Source organism: Nerophis ophidion, linkage group LG24, assembly GCF_033978795.1.
Source record: "Nerophis ophidion isolate RoL-2023_Sa linkage group LG24, RoL_Noph_v1.0, whole genome shotgun sequence".
Classification (NCBI taxonomy): Eukaryota; Metazoa; Chordata; class Actinopteri; order Syngnathiformes; family Syngnathidae; genus Nerophis; species Nerophis ophidion.
In genome coordinates this window covers 7,194,585-7,200,584 of record NC_084634.1, presented here as the reverse complement: position 1 = coordinate 7,200,584, position 6,000 = coordinate 7,194,585, and the positions used below count along the sequence as shown (strand labels likewise).

Here is a 6,000-nt window from a genome sequence, read left to right as displayed (position 1 = left end):
ATATGTATAAAAGGCTCCCAACTTCCTTCGGCTGCTAACATATGCAGGTTTGCGTCATTTCTGTGTGTGTCTATATATACACATTTACAAGTATACACAAAGGATACTTATATACATATATTTATACATAATGTATACATATATACAGTGGGGCAAAAAAGTATTTGGTCAGCCACCGATTGTGCAAGTTCTCCCACTTAAAATGATGACAGAGGTCTGTAATTTTCATCATAGGTACACTTCAACTGTGAGAGACAGAATGTGAAAAAAAATCCAGGAATTCATAATTTAAAGAATTTTAAAGAATTTATTTGTAATAAGTATTTGGTTAACCATTCACAGCTCTGAGTGATGGAAGGAGGTTTTGGCTCAAAATCTCACGATACATGGCCCCATTCATTCTTTCCTTAGCACGGATCAATCGTCCTGTCCCCTTAGCATAAAAACAGCCCTAAAGCATGACGTTTCCACCCCCATGCTTCACAGTAGGTATGGTGTTCTTGGGATGCAACTCAGTATTCTTCTTCCTCCAAACACGACGAGTTGAGTTTATACCAAAAAGTTCTATTTTGGTTTCATCCGACCACATGACATTCTCCCATGTGCTCTCTGGCAAACTTCAGACGGGTCTGGATATGCACTGGCTTAAGCAGGGGGACACGTCTGGCACTGCAGGATTTGATTCCCTGCCGGCGTAGTGTGTTACTGATGGTAACCTTTGTTACTTTGGTCCCAGCTCTCTGCAGGTCATTCACCCGGTCCCTCCATGTGGTTCTGGGATTTTTGCTCACCGTTCTCATGATCATTTTGACCCCACGGGATGAGATCTTGCGTGGAGCCCCAGATCGAGGGAGATTAACAGTGGTCTTGTATGTCTTCCATTTTCTGATAATTGCTCCCACAGTTGATATTTTCACACCAAACTGCTTGCCTATTGTAGATTGACTCTTCCCAGTCTGGTGCAGGTCTACAATTCTTTTCCTGGTGTCCTTTGACAGCTCTTTGGTCTTGGCCATAGTGGAGTTTGGAGTCTTGACTATTTGAGGCTGTGGACAGGTGTCTTTTATGCAGATAACGAGTTCAAACAAGTGCTATTAATACGGGTAACTAGTGGAAGACAGAAAAGCTTCTTAAATAAGAAGTTACAGGTCTGTGAGAGCCAGAGATCTTCTTTTTTGAAGTGATCAAATACTTATTTTCCACCATAATTTACGAATAAATTCTTTAAAAATCCTACGATGTGAATTCCTGGATTTTTTTTCACATTCTGTCTCTCACAGTTGAAGTGTACCTATGATGAAAATTACAGACCTCTGTCATCATTTTAAGTGGAAGAACTTGCACAATCGGTGGCTGACTAAATACTTTTTTGCCCCACTGTATATATATATATATATATATCCACTTATACATCTACTACTCATTCAAATGTATGGCTGACAGCTTTGTGGCACTGTGTTGCTTGCCATTTTCCTTTTGTTAGCTCGTTACTGTATCTATTGTTACAAAATTCCAGTTAGACTTCTGTTGAAGTGTACAATGCATTTGTTCTTCTCCAGTTTCACTCCTTCACACTCATAGCCTGTCTTCTCCTCCTGCCTCCACTAGATCAGTATTTTTATAACCGTCCGTGTTTTTCCCATACATAAACAATAAATATTTGGACATGTGTCTACCCAGTCAGGATAGTCCCCATTTGTGATCGAGGTGCATCGAAGAATGGGTCGCTTTTCACACCTCTAGTCAAAACGTGGTAGTGTTTTTCTCTCCAGCATTCAAGTCATTCAGGCCAAGAACCACAATCTAAACTTAACACAGGAAGCACCGCTCCTCCACCCTTAGTGTTCACAACTCCACTGGCTAGTAGTTTTTATTATGACAACAAAAGACCCAGCCCGGGTCTTGGACTGGAAACAATATTTAGCATCAGCAAAACGCATATAACGAAATCTAAGGGATTGCGGGATTTAAACTATGTACAATAAAAACTATCAAGAATTGATTAACGTGGACCCCGACTTAAACCAATCAATCAATGTTTATTTATATAGACCTAAATCACAAGTGTCTCAAAGGGCTGCACAAGCCACGACGACATCCGCGGTACAGAGCCCACAAAATGTGAATGACTATGAGAAACCTGAGAGAGGACCCCCCACCACACCTTCCTCCCCACCCAGGGGAGACCGAAAGAAATGGACGTCGAGTCGGTCTAACATAATATTGTGGAAGTCCAGTCCATAGTAGATCTAACATAATAGTGAGAGTCCAGTCCATAGTAGATCTAACATAATAGTGAGAGTCCAGTCCATAGTGGATCTAACATAATAGTGAGAGTCCAGTCCATAGTTGATCTAACATAATAGTGAGAGTCCAGTCCATAGTAGATCTAACATAATAATGAGAGTCCAGTCCATAGTAGATCTAACATAATAGTGAGAGTCCAGTCCATAGTAGAGCTAACGTAATAGTGAGAGTCCAGTCCATAGTGGATCTAACATAATAGTGAGAGTCCAGTCCATAGTAGATCTAACATAATAGTGTGAGAGTCCAGTCCATAGTAGATCTAACATAATAGTGAGAGTCCAGTCCATAGTGGATCTAACATAATAGTGAGAGTCCAGTCCATAGTGGATCTAACATAATAATGTGAGAGTCCAGTCCATAGTGGATTTAACATAATAGTGAGAGTCCAGTCCCTAGTGGATCTAACATAATAGTGTGAGAGTCCAGTCCATAGTGGATCTAACATAATAGTGAGAGTCCAGTCCATAGTGGATCTAACATAATAGTGAGAGTCCAGTCCATAGTGGATCCAACATAATAGTGAGAGTCCAGTCCGTAGTGGATCTAACATAATAGTGAGAGTCCAGTCCATAGTGGATCTAACATAATATTGTGAGAGTCCAGTCCATAGTGGATCTAACATAATAGTGAGAGTCCAGTCCATAGTAGATCTAGCATAATAGTGAGAGTCCAGTCCATAGCGGATGTAACATAGTAGTGAGAGTCCAGTCCATAATGGATCTAACATAAAAGTGAGAGTCCAGTTCATAGATGATCCAACATAATTGTGAGAGTCCAGTCCATAGTGGATCTAACATAATAGTGAGAGTCCAGTCCATAGTGGATCTAACATAATAGTGAGAGTCCAGTCCATAGTGGGGCCAGCAGGAGACCAACAAGTTGAAAAACTTACTCGAGTGTTACCATTTAGTGGTCAATTGTACGGAATATGTACTGAACTGTGCAATCTACTAATAAAAGTCTCAATCAATCAATGTAAAGCAGCGTTCTGACATAGTAGCTAGTGGCTAGCTACTGCGCCTTAAATACGTCCTTTTAAGTTACTATACCGTATTTTTCGGACTATAAGTCGCAGTTTTTTTCATAGTTTGGCCGGGGGTTCGACATGCATGTATAGTCCGGAGCGACTTATGTGCGAAATTATTGACCCATCACCGTAGAATATCAAATAATATTATTTATCTCATTCGCAGAAGAGACGCAGAAAATGTCAGCAATCGCCACATACACGTCAACCAATAAGGGTCATAGCAGAAGTGCATTGTGGGTCATGAAATGCTAACTGCTATATGCTATATCAGGGGTCGGGAACCTTTTTGGCTGAGAGAGCTAAGAATCCAAATATTTGAAAATGTATTTCCGTAAGAGCCATATAATATTATTTTCAACACTGAACACAACTAAATGCGTGCATTTTAAGTAAGACCAACATTTCTAGAGTATAATAGGTCTCTTTTTCTTTGGAATAACACTGTTATTCTGAAGCTAACTGTGGAGGGGCGTGGCCTGCGGGCCTGCAGCGAAGCGGGGTGTTGCCAGGATCGGCCTCGAAATCAGCGACAGGTGCGTAGACGGCCCACCTTGGCCTTGTTATCTAATCACCTGTCGCTCTGTTATAAGCAGCAGCCAGGAGGAGAGACGGGGTTGGGGCTGGAGCAAGAGCGCGAGCGAGAACGAAAGAGGAAAAGACAATTGCTGGAAAGAAACATCACCCATGTCTTAAACTGTAACCATGGTGATCATCTCTATCATGGAATAGGTTCTGTATACTGGATGGTAGAGAGTTTTGGGATTCCCTAAACATAATTGGAGCAGTTTTAAAGTTAATAACATCGTTCAGTTTAAGTTGCTTTAAGTCCATAAATAGTGGATTTGAATGATGTCTATAGAGGACACAATACTGATGGTATTTTTCTGCATTGTGACTAAAGGCTGTAGATGTGATTTATAACAATTTCCCCAGACTTCAACACAGTAGTTTAAATAGGACATAATAAGTGAATGATACAATAACAGCAGAGCATTGGTGTTCAATAAATCTCCTCATCATTCCAACACATTTAGCAACTTTTGTCCTCAGGTAACTTATATATATTTAAACAAGGCGACTCGGTAAAGAATCTGGGTATTATCTTCGACCCAACTCTCTCCTTTGAGGCACACATTAAAAGCGTTACTAAAACGGCCTTCTTTCATCTCCGTAATATCGCTAAAATTCGCTCCATTTTGTCCACTAAAGACGCTGAGATCATTATCCATGTGTTTGTTACGTCTCGATTACTGTAACGTATTATTTTCGGGTCTCCCCATGTCTAGCATTAAAAGATTACAGTTGGTACAAAATGCGGCTGCTAGACTTTTGACAAGAACAAGAAAGTTTGATCACATTACGCCTGTACTGGCTCACCTGCACTGGCTTCCTGTGCACTTAAGATGTGACTTTAAGCTTTTACTACTTACGTATAAAATACTACACGGTCTAGCTCCATCCTATCTTGCCGATTGTATTGTACCATATGTCCCGGCAAGAAATCTGCGTTCAAAGGACTCCGGCTTATTAGTGATTCCTAGAGCCCAAAAAAAGTCTGCGGGCTTTAGAGCGTTTTTCGTTCGGACTCCAGTACTCTGGAATGCCCTCCCGGTAACAGTTCGAGATGCTACCTCAGTAGAAGCATTTAAATCTCAACTTAAAACTCATTTGTATACTCTAGCCTTTAAATATACCTCCTTTTCAGACCAGTTGATCTGCCGCTTCTTTTCTTTTTCTCCTCTCTCCCCCCCTCCCTTGTGGAGGGTGTCCGGTCCGATGACCTTGGATGAAGTACTGGCTGTCCAGAGTCGGGACCCAGGATGGACCGCTCGCCTGTGTATCGGTTGGGGACATCTCTACGATGCTGATCCGACTCCGCTTGGGATGGTTTCCTGTGGACGGGACTCTCGCTGCTGTCTTGGATCCGCTTTGAACTGAACTCTCGCGGCTGTGTTGGAGCCACTATGGATTGAACTTTCACGGTATCATGTTAGGCCCGCTCGACATCCATTGCTTTCGGTCTCCTAGAGGGGTTGCCCACATCTGAGGTCCTCTCTAAGGTTTCTCATAGTCAGCATTGTCATTCAATCAATCAATCAATGTTTATTTATATAGCCCCAAATCACAAATGTCTCAAAGGACTGCACAAATCATTACGACTACAACATCCTCGGAAGAACCCACAAAAGGGCAAGGAAAACTCACACCCAGTGGGCAGGGAGAATTCACATTCAGTGGGACGCCAGTGACAATGCTGACTATGAGAAACCTTGGAGAGGACCTCAGATGTGGGCAACCCCCCCCCCTCTAGGGGACCGAAAGCAATGGATGTCGAGCGGGTCTAACATGATACTGTGAAAGTTCAATCCATAGTGGCTCCAAGACAGCAGTGAGAGTCCCGTCCACAGGAAACCATCTCAAGCGGATCAGCAGCGTCCCACTGGGTGTGAATTCTCTTTGCCCTTATGTGGGTTCTTCCGAGGATGTTGTAGTCGTCGTGGTTTGTACAGTCCTTTGAGACATTTGTGATTTAGGGCTCGATAAATAAACATTGATTGATTGATGTATTTGAATGACTCTTACCATAATATGTTACGTTAACACACCAGGCACCTTCTCAGTTGGTTATTTATTTGTCATATAACGGAAACTTATTCAGCCTG

The 6,000-nt window shown here is 42.0% G+C and overlaps 1 protein-coding gene across 7 annotated transcripts in view; it reads right to left on the bottom strand.

Annotated features, from left to right (window-relative positions):
• ppp2r5eb (protein phosphatase 2, regulatory subunit B', epsilon isoform b) overlaps nucleotides 1-6,000 on the bottom strand; it is a 166,459-nt gene that overhangs the window by 85,936 nt on the left and 74,523 nt on the right. The gene's annotated exons all lie outside the window — the stretch shown is intronic.